The 19476-nt window shown below is 34.3% G+C and overlaps 1 long non-coding RNA gene across 1 annotated transcript; it reads left to right on the top strand.

Annotated features, from left to right (window-relative positions):
- The first annotated feature begins 670 nt into the window (after positions 1-670).
- Positions 671-14296, top strand: LOC147409996 (uncharacterized). The gene is made up of 3 exons (XR_015175560.1): positions 671-917; positions 12685-12738; positions 14075-14296. It is a non-coding gene; the product is annotated as an uncharacterized LOC147409996 (long non-coding RNA).
- The last annotated feature ends 5180 nt before the right edge of the window (positions 14297-19476 follow it).

The raw sequence follows: 19476 nt of genomic DNA, 5'->3' as shown, positions 1-19476 counted from the left end.
AGGCCATTGAAAAAACCCAATTTTATAAAAACCAATTAACCCATCCAGTTGAATTGGTTCAACTGGTTGGATTGGTGAACCGATCGGATTTGTGAAAGGATAGGTTGAATTTTTGAGTGGTTTTTAACATATTCCTCCACAATTTGGTGATTATTTGAGTTGCTCATGTGTTTTGAAATTGATGATACACCCCTTTACCTAAGGTTTACTCTTGTAAACTAATGGAAAGTAGTCTAATTTAATACAATTTTAATTATTTAACCTTATGACTTGTTGCATTGGAGAAATAACATTACAATAATATAGACTTCATGTCCGAACCAAATCAAAACACATAAAATAAAATTTAAAAATATATGTATTTATTTTTACTTGATCTATGAGACTTTTAAATTCCAATTCAAAGCTTATAGTGAAAAAGTCTCTCTTCAATTTCAAAGGTTAAAATTATCTTTTTAATTATTTTAAATTCTTAAAATATCTACATTTGTATAATAAATAAATAAATAAAGCTTATAATTTATTCACAAGGCATTGATCCATGTTTGTAAGGTTAAATTATTAGATTTTCCTTTTGGAAAACAATCCATAAATTTAATTAATATCATATTTTGGGTCCAATCAGATTGTCCTACCGGTCAGTTATACGGGTCAACGACGGGTACGGTTTTTAAAACGTTGGACACTTGACAGTAAAACGCTGTTAATAAGAGTGGAGGTGGAAGGAAAGAACATCGAAGAAGAAAATAGTGGAAATGTACCCATCTCCTCATCCCAATAATCAAATGTAGGTTTTCTTTCTCCCTTGGAAATGCCAGAACGAGCGTCACATTTACGAAAATTGTGAGTAAGAGCTCCTCATGGAGAGAATGTTGAAGATGCAGAATATCCAACACTGTCAATGCCTAATCGCTTCGGTCAGTTTCTTTTTCCTCACATTCGATACAAGATTCAACTTTTTTTAGGTTCTGTAATTAGGTATCTATTAACGCAATCAAGTTTTTGGTTTATTATTATGGTTCGAATTTTTGTTGATTTTTTTTCTCTTAATGAGTATAATTTAATAGATTTAGATCTTTGTGTGATCTGATACACCGTGTTTATAATTATGGTTCAAATTTAGGATCTATTCTTTATTTGATTGGATAGGTTCGCTTTTATTAATACAAAAAAAAACCCTTGATTGATAGTTTCCCTTATATAAAACAAATTAAAAAGAAAAAAAAAAACAGAAAAAAAGAAGAAGATTACAATCCAATATTAGGGGATCATTCCAAGTTTTTCATTAGAAAAAGAACAATTATGAAATTACCCAACAAAAGAAACGCCTAAAAATAACGTGATGTCAAAAGATTTAAATCCTAACAAAATGGAAAGAGTCCTCGTTTGAGAATGGAAGGAAAGAAAATGTGCATATGGCATGCATGTGAGAATCGTGCTTGGATGGGGAACTTATCATTCCACCATAGACACGACCTTGTTCTCTAAGGTTGGAAATTCAGAATGTGGGCCGAGAGAGAAGGCCATTGCTCCCATGTAGCATCCTTTAGGGAGGTGGACCAAGACTTAGAAAATAGCCCGATTCGACGTTCCAAACTTGCAAAGGTTTATCTTGAAGATTGCCATCTCTTGTAATTGGCGGTAACTCCTGAACATGAATAGTTGAATCCCTGATCATCTTCTTTAAGAAATATACCTGAAATACATTATGTATTTTTGAAAATGATGATAACTCAAGCTTGTATGCAATTGGCCCCACTTTTGTAATATACACATAGGCCCATAAAATCGAGGTGATGGATTCAAATTCATGGGCATTGCCAACAAGGATTGACAACATGGTTGGAGGCACAAGAGAATTTGACTGCCCTCATCAAACTTGTGTTTGCAGCAATGCTCGTCAAGTTGTTTCTTCATAAGATTTTGGGCGAATACCAAGTTATCTAGAAGAAATTGTAAGCTTGTACCATGAGAAAGAAGTTCAAGGGATACCTTTTTTTTTATAGAGCACCCGACTAATCCCACGAGGCACGCATGTCACCCCTTCAACACATACCAAGTGTATTGGGATAAATACCAAGGGGCGACCACTATGGGGGGGAGGAATCGAACTCAGGACCTCCGCTTCTTGAGGCGTAGTCCAGGCCATCTCACCAACCTCTTGTTGGTTAAAAGGATGGATACTTGTGATGTTCAATGTTGTTGAAGGACATGTGATTTTTCACATCACATATGTTGTGGCATATTGAAAAAAAATTATTTGGGCTTAGACACATAGCTCAGTTGGTTTTACACATTGCAAAGCAAATTTGAGGTTGTGGGTTCCAGCTTACCTAGCAAAAAAAAATTATTTAAAAAAGTAAAAAAAAATTAAAAAATAAGAAAAAAAATTAAATTACCACAAACCTAGAACAAATATATTTGTTAAATTTTATTCCCAATCTGAATTTAGTTTATTACATTTGCAGATTTAACAAGTATGCAAGAATTTGGAAAACAAAAACATCAAAGCTTTATTGATTATCATTTATAACAGATTTCAAATTAGAATTACAATTTACAATCTATATTGATACTTGTAATGTATACATTTACTTTTTTTTATAAGCAAAATTCATTGAGAAATGTTCAAGATAACCAACAACCAGGGGCGGAGCCAGGATTTTCTTGTAGTGGGGGCAAACTATGATTAGTTGTATATTTGAAGAACTTGAATGGAGGGAGGTGAGGGTGTGGGGGCAAATGGAGAGAGAGATGAGGGAGTGAGGGCAAATGGGACATGTAATTAGTTGAAATTATAGGGGTGTCTCAAAGTTTTGTGGGGGCAGTTGCCCCCACCAGCTCCTTACTAGCTCCGCCCCTGCCAACAACATACTAGAGAGAAAAAACAAACTATGAATCAGTCGAAATACAACACATCTATCACAACGAAATTTGAAATCTTTAAAGAAGACCACTCTAAACTCCTTAAAAACTTTACACCAAAAAACTAAAAGACTCATGAATGATAAGCATAAGCCTTGATCTGATTGTCGCCTCCCATCGAACACCCAATTGTTCCTCTCTTTCAAAATAACCCAACAAACCATAGGAGTAAAAGTCCAAAGCAACCACTTTGCTTCTCAAAACTAGCTTCCCAACTAGTCCACATTTGTAACAGCTCGAAACCGATTTAGGCAAATAGCCCACAATACCAAACATAACATACAAGCATTTGGTCTGCAAACACCACGTCTCATGAGTTGATCCATGGTTGTAATTCTTCCAAACCCTGCACACCACACAAAGAATGCCACATGGGAAGGAACCTTTGCCCTCCACACATTCACCCCTGAATCAACCACACATCGAACCAAAGAGTTGTAGAAGGAGTTGACCATAAATACGCTATCTCTATTTTCATACCACACTTTCCCTTCCAAACCATTCAAACTCCGAAGGGACTCTTCTAGTTGAGAGCTTAGGTGCGGCTGAATCCACTTCTCAATCATTAAACCATCTTATGAAGTCCAAGTCCAAGAGTTCATGCCATCAATAACGGACACAAAAGAGGCAAATTGGAGCCCCTTCCTCATAGATACCGCATACAAATCTAGAAATTGAATCATCAGAGGAGGCTCTTCACACAAACAATTCTCGTAGAACAACTCATCCTTAATCTATTGAAGCACATCTCCAATAGCACCACCATTATCGCCGCTTCTGTTTTCTTCCTCATCCAAATCATCTTCTTAAACTTAGATTTTTTTTATGGGTAAGTTGGACTTGAACCCATGACCTCAAAGTTGTTTTGCATTAAACTTAGATTTAATGTTGTTTTGTTTCTTTTTCATCAAATCTCATCAATACCTCGTGCACATCCAAAGATTCTTCAGCTTCATTATCAGCATCATCTTTTTGTATATCACTCTCATCTTGTAGTTGTTGCCTTGATCGTCCTCTTCTTCCTCTTTGACTTGAGCTTTCCCCAAGTGCTAGTGCAAAAGCCATGTGTTCAACTTGTGCTTATTTCAAATCCACTCTTTCAAACATAGGCTCATTCGATAAATTGCTAAGTCTAGTGTAGTCAACACGAGCGCCTTGGTGCACCTCAAGGCGTCTTAATACATGTTAGGCGAGGCAGTTTAAGTGAGGCACATCAAATATTCTACATTCAACTCATCGAGGGTGATAGAAGCATATGAGTTTGACTTATTTTCCTCTATAAAAAGTATTCACATAACCTTTGGTTGTACTGCACAAACACCCATTCATTGAGTTTCTTTTGCTCAAGTTCGATTCCTCTTCTTGGTGTTAATATGTTTCAACGCGTCAATTTATGTAATATTTTCAGCTAAGAATCAAAATTTACTAAACTAAGAATAAATGAACAATAAAATAAAATGGAAAAATTAATTGCCATTTCAAATGTACTTTAGTTGCATTCTCAACCTGATGCATAAACATTAGGTTAAGAATTGTTATGGCCAATCTCCTTAGACACGAAATCCTTCAAAATCGGATCCATTCCATATTGTGCCCACTGATTAACCATATATCATATTTATGTCTGAATGAAAATAAATATTATAAATGAATAAACTATAGTTTTTTCTTTTTATATTTACTTATAGTATTCGTTCCTCTATGCATGATGACAATCTTCCTTTCGAAAATCCATTTGTAGTTAAGGGCTGAGCCAGGATTTTGGCCAAATGGGGGCAACTAAGAATAGAACAAATTTGTGGGGGCAACTTATAGTGAAAAAATTATTTTGCGGGGGCAACTAAGAGTGGAAAAAAAAAGTGTGAGGGCAATAGTGGTGGATTTTTTTTATCCGCCTCTAAAATCTATTGGAATAGCTCATTAATCTATAGACTTTTAAAATTCTTGTGGGGGCAAGTGCTCCCCCTATAAATCCACCCCGGTTTGTAGTTCATGTAGCGATCTAACTACGTTGATATATTTTCCTTTTCCTAAGTTGTAACCATTCATTCTAAGGCATCAAGGAATCCAACGATATGTGTGGAATCCACCTTACCCTGATTGACGGATTGGAATTATATAATTGGATCAAGAATATAAGCAATTAAATACAATGGAGATGACATTTAGCTGCCCCATCTCTTATTTATATTTTCTATTAAATTTTCATGAGTCTTTTCTCAATATAAGTAATTTTTAGTTTTGCTTTTTTCCATATAATTACAAATATATTTTATTTATGGTTGCTCATCCCTATCCACCAATCTCAAGATTGTTCTTATTGGTACAATAATCCTTGGTGCCTTAGAGAATAGAGACACTCGCTCAAAATTGGGAAACATAGTTCGGGCAACCATCTTCCCCTTCGTCCTTCTTTATTGAAGGTCCATTGTTTTTTATTAGTGTTTTCAGAGGCACTTAAGGCGTAAGCCTTGAGATGCACCAAAAGGGTGCCGAGGTGTAAGGGTGAGATGACCAAACATCCAAGGCATGGTTGAGGCTTATAAAAGGCATACACCTCAACTGAGGCATGACTAAGGCGCAAGTATTTTTGCTGAGGCATAAGCCTTAATTGTAAAGCAATTTTTTTTTAAAATTTCATTTAAGTATCTTTAAATACCTATACTTTCAATTCTACTAAGCAAGTTGTTATGGATGTTGTTGAAAATGATACGATATGATCAAATCAAGAAGAAGATGATATGGAGTATGGATGTTGTAGAAGCATTTTATATGGTAGAAGATTGAAAGTGATTGGGTCTTGAGATTATTTTTTAGTGGTGGACATGAACTTTTTAATTTTATTTATTATAATGATGGAGCGTGGACATGCTTAGTATTGAGTATTGGCTATCGACTCTTAATTATAGGGGATTGGAACTTGAATTTGAATATTGGGATTGAAACTTCAAATTTTAAAATTAGAAATCTATATTTTTTTATCTAATTTTTTATTATTTTTAATTTAAATCATTTATATATTTTATACTATTTATTTAAAAAAATTTCAAGCGCATGAGGCTTATGCCTTACGCTTTGAGGCTTATGCCTTACGCTTTGAGACTTACACTTCGAGGCACTAAAGATCCCAATGCCTTGCCTCATGCCTTAGTGTCTAAAAGCATTGGTTTTGATCATTCTATATTATGAAGATTCTAAAATTCAGTTTTTTCCCCATATAAGCTTTGTATTGTCAAAATGGTTGCAAAACAAGTGATTTCAAGGTGAAGTAAATTTTCATTTACATTTTTCCTCATTCTTAGCAATAGTAATGCATGCATATATGCATAAACTACTATTTCTTTTACATTTGCAATTGTAGTAATTCACTTGTTTGTTTTATCAACAAAAATGTGTAAATGGTAAATTATAACAAGTCTCGCAGTAGAAAACTTGGCAATGCAAGTTGCATTACATTTGGCATTATTGAATAGGGAAAAAGGATTACTAAGATACAAATGCTAAATTTTGTGGTAAATGAGATATACCATAGATATTGGTATTGTTTTGAGTATGGGGTTGGGGCTGGGAGTCTTTCTTATGCCAACTCTTTCTGTTTCTGTAAGTATTTTGGGGTTATCCTTGTCTCTTTTGTACTATTTGAATTATTTTTACTTTATTTTTTTAATAATTAAATTTGTATTCTTACTTATTTGTAAATGGAAAAAAATAAGAAGAAAAAAGACTAAATGACGTGTTCGAGACTAACATGGGATGCTTGAAAGACCATATGTATTTTTGTAGAATTATTACAACTTATGTATTTATGTAGAATTATGGTAACAAGAAGTGAAAGAAGCTCTAGCTAAGATGAAGACATGAAAGACCATGACACTGTATACTATTGCAATACTGGTGTGGAAACGCATGTAAGAAATTGAATTTTTCTTGGTTTATTAAATTGTTCAACACTATGTCAATATCATAATGGGGGCTTCCCACACAGTCATATATATATATATATATGAATGTGTGTGTGTGTGTGTGTGTGTGGTTGATAACCTAGGAAATATAAGTAGATTATGATATTAAAAAACTATTGTTTTAGTTAACAACTTAATAAATTAGTATCTAGAGGATGGAATGCATGAACTCTGTTTTAGAAATTATTTATAGAAAACCATTAAAATGAGAGGTGATGCTATAATGTCGGAATTTATCAATCTGGCGTAGCAAAATAACCCACCCTAAAAGTGTCATGTCGTTGCTAACATAACTTGAAATTAATAAGAGATTGTTGAAGCAACAAATATGAGTTGAGACCCTCTATCTACTGATTCTCTCTTTCAACCTACAAGCAATGTATTAAATTTCAGTTTCGGTATATTTCGATCAACTTGGAAATTGAAATCTATCGTTGAAATATTTTGACTAGTGTGGAAATAAATAGAATCTTCATGGAAATGACGGAAATATTAAAGAGCTTTTATTGGAATCATAGTCACCAAAGTCTCCGACTTATTGAAAAAGTTGCGATTAAATTGTGTCTTTTTTCCTTCCTGATTTAATCACGACTTTTTTTAATATTACGTGACTCTTATTAACTTCGCGATTAAATCACGAACTTCATGATTAAATCACAAATAATGCGTAAAATAACGAGGATGCAAATGAGAATGACATTGATTTGATATTTTTGATGTGTTAATGAATCCTAGTTTGGACACATGATTGTGGTCTATTTTATATTTTGAATAGTATAAACCTTGAATATGTTGTGAATCCGTGGTTACTTGTTGTGGATGGATGCATAAATGATATCAACATGGGAATTCTTGATTTATCATTCTAGTTTAATATGTAACTTGATGATTTAATATGAAAACACCCGCTAGGAACGATTACATAGCCCTAAGCTAGCTCGATTTTTTCCTGACTTTTTTTCTGATGTTTCCCGATTTTACTGAATTTTCCCCTTGCTGATTTATTCCTGAACCCCGACTTGGTGACTATGATTGGAGTTGTAGGTAATAATAAAACTGATATGAAATAATGAAAACATATACTCACTGGTCATAAATTACAATAAACAGCCATATTGAGTATGGAAATGAAATTTATGGCTTTCTGCTACACATTTGCGCTAATATTTGAAAGCTAGACAGTCAAAAACAATAATATTCTGCATGGAAATGAGAATGATAGTGTTAGACTAACTACATTCACTTTCACATCAAAACACTTGTAATGAATAATATTACGCATTAACAAATTGTTATACTTTATTTTTTGAAATATTTATGAATATATTATTAGTATATGAGAATACTTAGAACATGGGTGGTTGTGTGTGCGTTGAAGAACACTCAATATGCTTAGCATAATCAAACTAAGATGATATATTTACCTCTAACTAATAATAATTTGTTTCTTACAATGAATAGATATTATGAGCAATTTATAAGTCCTTTCTACGAGCAATTTATATTTTTGTTATTTCACGATTTTCATTATTAATTTTAGAATTTATTTTTTCAAACACAAAAAAAATACTTCAGCCAAATTTTATTGTGTGGCGAAATATTTCCATCGAAGTCTTACGTTTTTATGCATGAAAATTTTGTTTTTTTCTGTTGAAATTTACCTTTCACAGAAATATTTTGGGAAATTAATAGTGATTTTGACAAATATATATAAAAGGAAACATTTGTTAAATTTCTTGTCAAGCCTTGTGGAAATGTAAATATTTTGATACATTCCGTGGAATGTGGATACATGTCAAGATTTAATACTATTCTGCTAGGTTTAATTAACTTAATAAGTTCTTGTACTAGGCCCCATGCTTTTGTTCATCACTCTTACTACAACATTATTTGTTCTAACCGATTGATCTATTCCTTTAGAGCTTGAATGAATGATTCATCTTTAGCTTTCATGAGAATTTGCCTCGGATTTATCTTAGAAAATGTGACAATTTCTCTTAAGCCATGCACTCGAAAAAAGAAGCAATCATGATGATCATCTATACCTTATCCCAATTCCTAGGTCACAACATGAATTCTATTTCTCCATATAACTCTATCATGAACCATACCTTCGGTCCGTATGTGTTCCTTCATGTTTATTCTTCATTTCTTAATTCTTACTGCTTCCTTCTGTTTCATTCTCGGACTTCCTCTTGTCCTTTTAGAGACTTCGAGTTGCACCAAAGTTCTTCTCATTTATGGTGTTATCGATCTTCTTTTCAAATGCCTAGACCGCATCAAATACATTTATTTACTCTCCAATAGGAGCTGCTTCTAAATGTTGTCCTATATACTCATTTCTTATTTTGTCTATAACAAGAAATAGACAAACAAGTCCAATTTTTCCTGGAATGCCTAAGCTATGCAACTATACCAAAAGTAATTGGCACCACAATTTCCTGGAAAACAAGTATCTTATAAATAGACTGTTAACAATTCCATCAGTCGGTACATGAAAACTTAGAAACAAAATAAATAGAAAGCTGATCAAAATAAATTTCTATTTGGATCATCATTTGTTTTTGAGTAGTGTGCAAACAGCCAAACATAGGTGGTTGAAATTATGAATGAGAAAATACAATGTATAAGAGAATGACAACCATAACGCCATCCACATTTAACCATGTGTGTGTAGGTGTGTCTGTAAGAATGACTTGAAATCCAGGACACTGCCTTGGTTAACCATTACATCATTCACCTTCAAACATGACGTTGTGTGTGTGTGTGAAAGAATGACAAGGAATCCAGGGTACTGCCTTGGTTAAATGTAACGCTACAATGACATCTCAACCCTCAAGCAGTGCCTTTGATTCTCGTCATGTTGGTATGGAATCCCAAGGTTGTGGCACGACCATCCACATATATTCTAGAAATTGTGACAACCATGTTATTCAACGGTTTAGGTGATAGATCCACATCCAACTTTCTTATTTTCAAATATGATATACATCAATGATTGGAAAGGAAGCTTACAAGTCAAAAAACTATTTACACACACATGCGCGCACATACCTGTAATTTGCAATTCTTACCTATGAATGTTTTGAACCTGTGCACGCACGCGCGCACACACACACACACACACACACACACACACACACACATGCACAAACGCACGCATGCAAACACGCACACCCATATGCCCGCACGCACCCACCCCCACCGGCACACCCCCACCCCCACCCCACCCACCCCCGCCCACACGCACGCACGCACCCACACACACACACACATGAATGTGTATATATGCTTTAAAATAAATTGTTTTGAGTTGGTCTCTTTCAAATTATTATATTTAAAATTATTAAAATGAGAGGTATGCTAGCATGTCGAGATTTATTGATATGGGTACTGCGATGCGTATCTGACATGGAAAAACTGCCCTAATTGTGTCAGGTCGTTAACCTAGCTTGAACTTGTGAGAGGTGGTTGGACTTAAGACTGCTTGTTTGTAGATTGTCTATTTCAACCTACTAGGTTTAATTAACTTGGTAATTTCTGGCACTAGGCATGATGCCCTTCATCCCTCGCTCACTTTATTATATGTATTCCAACTGATTGATCTGTTGTTTTAGAGCTTGAATGGAATCATCAATCTTAGCTTTGCAAAGGTAGCATAAAATACACAATGACATAATATCTTGCAAAGTAAATTGATCAAAAGCCAGAATTTCGTCTAGGGTAGTGAACCAAATGAAATAATCCACCTTGGTTGGAACTCTGAATTGCCAAATAGTGGATGCCATAAAACCAGGAATATGAGAGTGTATATGAGTGGTCAAAAGATCTACCAGACTAACTAGGGAAAAATGAAATGAAAAAACTACTGATAAGAGTAACTAGTTATTTAACTGGTGATCATTAAAATTCTTCTTGAAGCCGAAGTCCAATGACAAGAAACTATTACTCCACACCATGTAGTCTTTAATAGCCTTTTCTCCCTTAGAAATGGATAACAAATCAATAAACTGAACTCTGAGTTGCACATTCCCATACCAATGGTCCTCCCAGAACTGAATCCTATTCCCTTTGCTTACTTTGAAGTTCATGTTCTTCCTAAATTCAGGGCAAGTCTCTTTGGATGGCCCTCTAGACTCTCTGCACCCATAAGATGATTTAACCTTCTTATTCTCCCACCAAAATGCTTACATTGGCCAAGGGAAACTTTGAGTTCTATTTTTTTCATTACACAAGAAATCGCAAGTGAGCTTATTAATTTTTTTCTCTACAGATTTCTGAACGGAGAAAAGGGAAAGAAAGTATATGGTAATTTTCGAGAGCACACATTTAATTATTGTCATCATAACTTCCTTTGAAAGGAAGCTGACTGTCATCTTATACCAATTCTTTTGGTGTTTGGGTCCCAAATTGATCGGTACCTGAACCCATCCTCCAAAGACAACCCGAGGAAAGTGACTCACCGCACAATCCAAAGTAATTTCAAATGCCTTAAAGTTAGATACTAATGGATCCCAATGACTATGATCTACTTGCTTCACTTTTGAATGAAATAGAATGGAGATTAATTATTTTGGTTGCTTGCTAAGAGGTGAGACTCCTCTATTATCTTGTTTGAGACTCCATTAAAAAAAAAATGCATGGTTTTGATTCCATAAGTGATGAGGTTCTACTTGTTTACAATGATCCACCTTATGTGTCTTGACAAACAGAATTATCGAAACCCTCCCCCCCGTCCAAAAAAAAAAATGTGTACATCTTCATCCAACCACAAATTCTAACCGTAGTCCCATCTAAATGTTAAATTGAATGGATAAAAATCTAAATCCTTCTTCCAGCCTTTCGTAATTAAAATCCATTGTCCTGCATCAGTAGGGCCTGGGTTGGGTGGTCTGAAGCTTGGGTTGGCTCCTACTCGTGTTGCAACCCTATCATAATTTGGGAACTTAAAGATATAATAGTGTTGGGTCAAGGATTTCGGGTGTTTTGGAAAACAACAGTACGAGATAGATAAACAGACATCACAACTACAATGGGTAGTGAGATAAGTTGATTAAGTAGCACAATTGAGGGAGACACAACACCAATGAATGGAAAAATCTTGTCAAAGCCGTGACATTACCCCCCACAAAGTAGTGAACCACCATTAAATAGTTCTTTATCTATAATTAGAAACAAGGGAAAACATGTGGGTTTATCTCTAGTCCAGCTTAACACCCACCCAAAAGAAAAAAAATATACTTTTTTTAGCATTTAACCATGTAGAACTTCCCAAATCATGAATCCTCTATTTGGATTGAATATTGAGATTTTTAGGATTGCAATGAATCCTCTATTTGAATACTGGTGAATCTAAATCAAACAAAATATAGAATACTAAATTATTTTATCCCAACATGAATTCTATTTGTTATATTTACATCTGTTTGCTCTTTTGGAGAGTTTGACTTGCACCAAAGCACTCGTCACTGGTGGTATTATTGATCTTCTTTGTAGATGCCTAAACTGCATCAAATGCATACCCTTACATTATCTCCAATAGAAGCTAATATACTCATTTCTTAATTTGTCTATTACAAGAAATATACAAACAAATCATCAATGTTTTTTTTTGAATGCCTAAGCTATATGACTATACCAATTCCCTTGCCAATGAGTATCTTAGAAATAGGTGGTTAACAATTGTATCGTTCTGGTAAATGGAGACTTAGAAACATACTAAAATAGAATGCTCATCAAAATATTATAAGAATGATTTGTTTGGATCATCATGTATTTTTTTGTTGTGTGCAAACAGTCAGAGATAATCAGAGTGGGCGGAAATCATGGATGAGAAGATAAGACGCACTAGGTAAGCTGCTCCTAGATTGAAGTAGTAAATTTTATTATTATAAATTGGGCCTTTTCAATATTAAAATGTATAGTTCCAATTGAGAAAAGTTGGAACACCACCAAAATTAGTTTAAGTTATAAATATTGCAACAAAAGTATTTAAACACAATCATGGGTCAGGAATGGTAACCCAATTGAGAAAAGAATGGCACTTGGCACTCTCAATAAGTGACTACTACAACTAATTGCCAAAATACATGTATATTTTTTTCTATAGCCTTTTGACTTGTTACCTGTCTTTCCAATCATTGATGTGTATTATATTTGAAAAGAAGAAGAAAGCTGGATGTGGATCCATCACCTAAACTGTTGAATAACATGGTTGTCTCAATTTCTAGAATATATGTAGAATGTCATATGCTACTGTTTGGAGGTACATACAAACATGATAAGAAGCCTAGGCACTGTTTGGGACCCAAGAAGTCATGGTGACGTTCTGGTTAAGCAAGGCAGTACCCTCTATTCCTTGTTATTCTTACACACACATACATACACACGTTGAAGGCGAATGATGTAATGGTTAACCAAAGCAGTACCTGGATTTCTTGTCATTCCTACACACATACACATACACATGACATCATGGTTGAAGGTGAACGATGTTATGGTTGACCTAGGCAATACCTTGTATTCTCATCATTCTTACGCACACATGACATCATGGTTCAAGGCGGATATCGTTATGGTTAACCAAGGCAGTGCTCGGGTTTCTTCACACGCACGTGCAAGCGTGCACTCATCCATACACATCTTATAAGCCTGACTTTGAAGCAGCCAACCCGCTTCAAAATTTTGGGAGAACCCTCCCCTCAACATGACATGTGGCCCATGACATTTTCAAACTAATGACATGCCCCTCGACCTCAGTCTTCCCTAATAGACTAATGAAAAATGACCTCAATGCCCTCGTCGTCACCATTTCATCATCATCTTGTCAAAGAGGTTGAAAATGACTGCTTCTGGGGAAAAAATTCAAGGGTTTTAAGCTCAATGTTTACTAGCTTACAAGAGAAAACCGAGATCAACAGGCATGTCACCAGTTTGAAAGCATAGGGTATCTCAATATTCAAATGTGTCTTGTGGAAGGGTTCCTTACAAATTTTGAAGCGTGTGGGACTCTTCAAAGTTTTTTTTTTTTCCAGTATATAATATGTAAGTACACATGCGAATAGTGCATATAAGATTTAAATAAAACTATCATTGTTATTGGTCTCTTTAAATTATAATGTTTAAAATTGTCTTTTCGGGACACATCAATTCTTCAATGTTAATGAATCGGTTCATTTCCTTGACAGGAACCTGGGATACACAGCTGGGCCTGCAGTAATCTCTCGTGACCAACTGTAGCTTATGTGGATTATTTGGACTCTTTGCATTGCTAATTGAATATTGCAGAGAATTATTCTTTCTTTGTTATTTCAGTTTTCTTTCCTTGGATTGAAAAAAATTACTTGTTTAACAGGTGTCTCAGGTTCCGAAGTCTAATCTTTTAAAATAAGAAGTATCTTTAACTCTGATTTTTGTTGTTATTGGTATTTATGAGAGCTGCTATTGGCACCCCAGCTTTTACTTAGTACACCCCAATTTCTTAAATTATTTCATACCCCAACACTCTTCAAATATTACAATGGCTGGGCTCAAATTATAATCTAATTTATGAGAGCTGCTATTGGCACCCCAATCATGACTTATTACAGCCCAATTTCTTAAATTATTTATCGCACCCCCAGTTAAAAATTAAAACATAACAATGGTTGGGCTCAAATTTTAATCCCAACATTACAAAATAGTGTAACACCTTCAAACGATTTCATGAATTGTTTACTAGTATGATTAGGTTTTCTATTGGCACTCCCAACTTTTAGTTATTTTCAACCATTCACTTATTTTCTTATTTCTCTTTATTTGCAATAGGGGTGTAATAAGAAAAAATTGGGGTGTCAATAGTAGCACTCATATTTATTCATCACTTTAAAGGTCTCTCGAGCCAACTCGAGGCAGGGAATACTCGACTCAGAAACATTCGCATTTATTTATCACTTAAAAGCTGAAATTAGTTAAGTAATTTTAAATTTTAATGGTTGTTGGCCTAGTGGAAGGGACTATTTTTCTATACCCACAAGTTTCAAACATCAAATTAAAGGGGATGACTGTTTTTCCTTCCTAGAGATAAAAAATAAAAATAAAGATAAAGAAGCAGATTCATTGTTTGGTGTGCCTTGACCGATGCATTTGTATTAAAAATAATAAAAATAAAAGTAGAAAGAAGATCTTAATTCCCCTACAATTCTTAAAGTGTTCTAGGGGTGACCCCCCTATTAATTAAAATAAAGAAAACAACAAATGTGATTAGTTTAGATCTGTAAGTTATCTCCATTTTGGAAATGTTTTTGTGAGGTTTCGCAGTATAGATGACATTGAGAAACAACCATCAACTATACTCAAAATGAATCAAATTTCGTAAATAACATATAGGAAGAAAATATTTTTTTCCCTTTTTTTTTTCTTTGATTCAAGGCAAGTGAGATTAATGGTCAGTAATTAATTGATGAAAGAGGGTTTTGAATCTAAGTTGTGGTATTAACACTTAAAGATTTTAACCAACTTAATTCAAATTGGTTCAAAGGAGATCTGTATTTCGTGAAACCAAAATAATTGAGGACCTCGATAAATGTTAGAATCCAAACTAGTCGACACTGGCAGCTCACCAACTTTTCTAATCAAATTAATTCAAGGTTCTCGATCGTTCCCCCCTTTGTGTTGTCCATTGGATTCGACATAATTTATGTGATTAAATTGAACAATTAGCTCCAAGTGGGGCTGTGGGGGGACTTAGTAGGTTATTCAACTAACAATGTATTATATCAAAAGTTTCTAGGTGTAATGTAGGATGAAACTTTCCACCTAAAATGTTGAACTTTTGAATGTATTATTACCAAAAAGTCTAATTATTAAACGTTTTTTTCTTCTAAATAGACAGAGGTAGGTCATACTAATCCTATGAGTATGATATTTTTATTTTGGTGCCACGTGTCGTGTAAAGAGTGGTTGTATCGTGATTTGACATGTGTGGGTGATGTTGTACACTTGCATGGCGTATGAGTTACGTGCACATTCATGAGGAGAGGTCATGCCCATCAAAAAGCACAAACATCTAAAGAAAATAAAACAAAAATAAATAATAAATAAATAAAGAATATTGTTCGAACGTATCTTACCTACTTAAAAGTCCATATAGGATGAGAAATTGTCAAACTTGGAGGTCCCCCAAAAGACTTATTTATAAGGCCTAGGGACTCGAGAGAATGAAGTTATATAAAATATGAAAACACTCACCTTAAACTAAAGGTTGAAGACTCTCCATCAAATGAGGGGTTGGGATGTGGAAATATTCTAAGAAATTCCAAAAATCTATCCTTTCAAATTCTTAATCCTTAGAAAATTGAAATCAGTCTCTAGAAATTTGTGTTATCATGTGTTTAGGACAAAATGGGTCATACTTTACTTGGAATTCGAGTGATTTGAAAATTAAATTTAACGAATTTGAATCCAAAAATAAATTTAAATCAGAAAATAGATTGAATACAGTTATATATCCTTTGACTTGACTCAGTTTTGGATAAAATATGAATCTTTAAAATGGGAGCAAATTCTTTGTAACGTGATTATCATATAGTGCTCTGTAGCTCTTATCAACATTTGAGCGTGTCCATGTCATCAAGATGGTTGCATCAAATTGTTTAAATTTAAGAGTTATGTGATTGTTCTGATAAATTTGGGGGTCTACTCAAAATCGATTGGTAGTGAGTGGAGAATCCTAAGAGCTTATAAGGAGAGAGACAAGGTAATTTGTGTTTGATGTGAGATTAAACTCAACACACACCCGCACATGTAGGCCATACTAAGGCAAAAACACATGGAGTTATGAACTGAATGACATGGAGGAGAGAAAGGCCCGAACTCTGGTACCATACGATAAGTATGGGGGTCTAACTCAAATTCGATTTTCAAACGATGGGATAAGCCCATGAACTTTTACATGGTATCAGAGTAAATAATCACAGGAATACAAGAGACACGTTACACATGAGGGAAAGTGTAAGAGATAATCCCACATCGCCTGATTATCATGACCTTGGGTTGTACATAAATCTGGGGCATCCTCATCTTACAAGTTGATCTTGTGAGGTTCAGTAAGACCCATGGACTTCTATGTGTCCATTTTCAACACTTGATTAAAATAAAATAAAAAAAAATTTCAAAAAAAAAAAATTGCTTTAAACCATGAATCCGAGAGGACCATGTTATTATTTTAAAACAAATACAATTTTAGTGGATATGATTTTCTTTTCGCTAACTGAGCAAAAACTTGAAATTAGAACTGGTAGGAAATTACAAAGGGCATGCTCTCATTTTACAAGCCGAATGTGAGGGATATCTCCCATAAAACATTGCTTTAGTGACACAATTTTAATGAATATAAAATGATTCAAATATATTTTAAGTTAGTAAGATTTGAATCGGATCCGCATACGTATCTGATTAAATATAAAAGAATTGAGGTCCAATCCAATCAATTTTTTTTATGTCATGCGTGTGTGTTTGATGTTGAGTCTCAAACGTGGGGTGGTTTGATGTTAGAAAATTCTTTTTAAGATATAATATAATTTTATATGAGGTGACAGTCGTGTTACTTCAACCTCTGATTTCTCAGGGAATAATAATAATAATTAATTAATTAATTAATTAATTAAATAAAATATTAATAAATTCATCTACTACAACGTGCTGTTAATAAAATCTTGACTTTGATTCGTGTGATGCCACGTGTCGATCATAAAGTCATGAATGATAGCCAAAGGCCAAGGGTGATGAGATCATCTTTGACTAATTAAAAGTTAAAAACATAAAACAATGGTCTTATGGTCACGCTCACACACACATAATTGTGATATTATAAAACACCCAGATTTCTAGTTTCTTGTAGTTTACGTGTTGGTGACTTTCACAAGTTCTAAACCACAGCTGTTCCTCGGGATTCACAACTTTGCTTTTTCTTTTTGTAAGGTTTTGGTGGTTTCCAACCTTGCCAAGCAATTATTTTACAAATGTATTAATTAGTCTTGTTGAAAACGAGAGACTATGGGGCCTCCACCACCACCACACCTCTCTCTCTCTCTCCACCGTTGCTGTTATCTCCAGAACAATGTGGTTGTTATTTGTTAACATGAACATGCAAATTGATCTTCATGACATTGAGAAAATGTCAGTAACATCGATAATAATACTTCTGATTTTTTATTACCTAAACACAAAATAATAAATGTAAGTATATATGATCCCTTTCCACTGTCAACTTTAGGGAGTCAACGCAGAGCCAATAGTTTACCCTATATGGGTTAGAAGTTTCAGAATGAGCTTCTTTTTTTTTTTTGCGAGGATGATCTTTATGATGAGGAGATCATCCTCAAAAAAATGTAAATAAAACTAAAACTTCTAAGTCATATATGAGAAAACATTGACTCCCTAAGCGTTGGATCCCAAAAGCTACTCACTAGGGATGTACAAATTACCCATTACCCGAAAATTGAACTGAAATCGAAAAGTTTCGATCTAGGTTCGATTTCCATCCCTGAAAATTGGATCGAATTTGAACTGAACTGATATTATGTTTATTTTTATTAATAGTATCACAAATTCTTTGTCAGCAAGGTGGTAAGACGTGGTTGTTCTGCAATGTCTTTGGTTTGACTCCCTTAGAATCCAATTTGTTTGTTTTTTTTTTTTTTTTAAATATATTTCAAAATCATATATTTGAATTTCGATTCTACCTTATCCCGAATCGGAATCAAAAAAATCGATTCGGTCTTGGTTTCGGTTCTAACCGTCAGATGAAAACCTGAAATACTTCGGTTCGATTTACCTTGACGAACTCAAAAATTTTAGTTCGGTTCAGGTATACCCGAATGTACATCCCTAATACACACAGACACACACACACACACACACACATATATATAGGGTCGGGTTCCGTAGACACATAAAGCTACAACGTTTTTGTCTTATATGGTTAAAAGGCTCGAAATGGGCTGATTTTTGTGAGGATGATCTCTATGGTGAGGGGATCATCCTTGCAAAAAATCGTCTCATTCCAAAACTTCTAACCCTATCAAAAATGGTTTACAAAAATTGGACGGTCTAAAATTTTTCAACTTGTAAACATGGGGTTAAAAGTTTCATAATGGGCTGATTTTTGGCAAGGATGATCTCCTCACCATAGAGATCATCCTCACAAAAAATCAGCCCATTCCAAACATTTTTGCCCATATAAGACAAAACACGTTGTAGCTGTATGAGTAGCTTTATGTGTATATGGATCTTGATCCATATATATATGCGTCAAGTTCCGTAGACACATAAAGCTATTCATAAAGCTATAATGTTTTTGTCTTATATGGTTAAAAAGATTTGGAATAGGCTGATTTTTGTGAGAATGATCTCTATGGTGAGGGGATCATTCTTGCAAAAAATCATCCCATTTCAAAACTTCTAACCCCAGCAAAATTGATTTACAAAAATTGGACGGTCTAAAAATTTTCAACTTGTAAACATGAGGCTAGAAGTTTCATAATAGGCTGATTTTTGGCAAGGATGTTCTCCTCACCATAAAGATCATCTTCACAAAAAATCAGCCCAT

This window comes from Akebia trifoliata, chromosome 2 (genome assembly GCF_017979445.1).
Source record: "Akebia trifoliata isolate Shusen 1 chromosome 2, ASM1797944v1, whole genome shotgun sequence".
NCBI classification, from domain to species: Eukaryota; Viridiplantae; Streptophyta; class Magnoliopsida; order Ranunculales; family Lardizabalaceae; genus Akebia; species Akebia trifoliata.
This window is presented reverse-complemented; position numbering and strand designations above follow the sequence as displayed.